The sequence below is a fragment of the Mandrillus leucophaeus genome, unplaced genomic scaffold (genome assembly GCF_000951045.1).
Source record: "Mandrillus leucophaeus isolate KB7577 unplaced genomic scaffold, Mleu.le_1.0 Scaffold183, whole genome shotgun sequence".
Classification (NCBI taxonomy): Eukaryota; Metazoa; Chordata; class Mammalia; order Primates; family Cercopithecidae; genus Mandrillus; species Mandrillus leucophaeus.
Window position 1 is genome coordinate 3342499 of NW_012101843.1, and position 2420 is coordinate 3344918.

Here is a 2420-nt window from a genome sequence, read left to right on the forward strand (position 1 = left end):
CTCTCCCTTCCCTTCCTCCCTCCCTCCCCTCCCTCTTCTTTCTTTCTTTCTTTCTTTCTTTCTTTCTTTCTTTCTTTCTTTCTTTCTTTTCCTTTCTTTCCTTCCTTCTTTCTTTCTCTTTCTTTCCTCTTTTTTCTTTCCTTCCTTCCTTTCCTTCTTTTTCTTTCTTTTTCTTCTTTCACTCCACTTCCCTTCCTCGCTCACCTCCCCTCCCTCCCTCCTTCCTCTTTCTTTTCTTTCTCTTTCTTTCTTTCTTTCTCTTTCTTTCTTTCTTTCTTTCTTTCTTTCTTTCTTTCTTTCTTTCTTTCTTTCTTTCTTTCTTTCTTTCTCTTTCTCTCCCTCTTTCTTTCTCTTTTTTCTTTCCTTCATTTCTTTCCTTCTTTTTCTTTCTTTTTCTTCTTTCACTCTCCCTTCCCTTCCTCCCTCCCCTCCCCTCCCTCCTTCCTCTTTCTTTTCTCTCTCTTTCTTTCTTTTCTCTTTCTTTCTTTTTTTAATTTCCTTCCTTCCTTTCCTTCTTTTTCTTTCTTTTTTTCTTTTGCTCTCACTTCCCTTCCTCGCTCACCTCCCCTCCCTCCCTCCTTCCTCTTTCTTTTCTTTCTCTTTCTTTCTTTCTTTGCTGCTTCCCAAACACTTACACGCCAGTAGCATGGGTTGGCATGCTGGGCTGGTTAAGGCCGACAGTGGAGCAGAGCCAACCTGCAAAATCCACTTCCTCAGCATCAGATCTCTTGAGAAAAGCATGAACCATGAGTTGCTTCAAATCTGCTCTCTCTGCGGGGTTTTTAATTAGGCATTTATTCACAAAATCTTGAAATTCCAAAGTGAACACTCTGGGCATTTTTGGAGGAGGCTCGTTGATTAGGTAATCCAAGAACTCAAAAATTGCCATGGGAGGTCGGCTGTCCATTCCTTATGAGCTAAGGGGCCTCCCTGGGGTCCTTGGCCTGGGTGGGGTCTCAGCCGCATCTCCCTCCACCTGGCACCCAAACATCAGCTCCAGCTCCTTGCCATCTGGAGGAGGGATGGGATACCTCCCAACTGCCATCTCTACCAGAGAAAATCCCATGCTCCAGATGTCTGACTGCACAGAGTAATGAGTCCCCTGGAATCTTTCTGGTGACATGTAGGACTTTGGGCCCATGAGGGAGTTGGCCATGGAGTTGATGAGCTGCCCACTGACCCCAAAGTTACAGAGCTTGATTTCCCCACGGGACTTGACTAGGATGTGGGAGGGCTGGACATCTCTGTGCATGATCTTGTGCTTCTCCCTCAGATATGTCAGGCCTTTTATTACAGCAACGCTAACTTTTTCTAAAATTTGTTCAGGAATTCTTCCAGCTTTCTTCAGGACTTGATCCAGGGAACCTCCATCCATGTGCTACATGCAGATACTGATCTCGCCTCTCACTGTAGAATGCACCACAGAAGCCCACGAGAGTTGCACTCATGCAGAACCAGCAGGTCCCTTATGATCTGGTTCTGAATTGTGGGTTTGATCTCCAGATGAATTAGCTTTCTGGCCATGACCAGGCTGGAAGGCTTGCAGGAGACTTTGAACACCACACCGCCATTGCCAGCCGCCAGCTCACCGATCTTCTCGAAGTCGTCCTCCTTTAGTTCTCCCACCTTCTGCTTCTGGGTAAGAAAGGCCTCAAGGTGCTTTCGCTGCTGCTCTTCCAGCTTCTTCTGCAAGGCCTCCAAGTTGGTTTCCGCAGAGCTGGTCTCGTTAACCGCGGAGCCGTAGGGGGCCGGGGTCAGCTGGATGGGCGTTGGCTTCTTCTTGCGCATTTTGGACCCGGCCAAGGGGCTTCCAACTCTGGGGAGAGGAGCACCTCTCGCTTCCTCCCGCTGCGCTGCCCCGCGCCCGCTGCTCAGGACGAAGTCCGGGCCGCGTCTGCCTTCGGCGGGGCTGCCTTCGGCGGGTGCGCCCCTCGCGGTCCCGTCAGCGCCGAGGGGCCAGTGGCGGTCTTAGTGGACCCCCGCCCCACCTGCCCAGGACTCCCCGCAGGAGCGGATAGGGCTGAACATGCGGTTGGGCAGCCCGGGACTCCCTCCCTCTCTCCCTCAACCAACCAGTCCCTCCGGCTCGGGCGGCTCAGCTCCGGAGCCCAGCTCGGAGCCCAGCTCCCCTTCCTGCCGTGAAAAGTGCTGCCGCCGCAGGGTTCCCAGCAGCTCTGCGAAGCCACCCTGGGAGGGAATGGAGGCCGCGGGGAGGGGAGGGGACGGGGAATAATTCTTTTTCTATTCTGGATACTAGGCCTTTACCAGACATGTTTGCAAATATTTTTCTCCCATTCTGTAGGTTATCATTTCTACTTTCTTGATAGTTTCCTTGATGTGGAAAAGCCTCTTATTCTGAAGTTCAATTTGTCTATTTTTTATTTTGTTGCTTGTGCTTTGGGTGCCATATTTAAGAAAAC

At 50.5% G+C, this 2420-nt stretch overlaps 1 pseudogene; it reads right to left on the reverse strand.

Moving 5' to 3' along the window:
• Positions 1 to 631: 631 nt before the first annotated feature.
• Positions 632 to 1788, reverse strand: LOC105538013 (annotated as a pseudogene).
• Between the last annotated feature and the right edge of the window lie 632 nt (positions 1789 to 2420).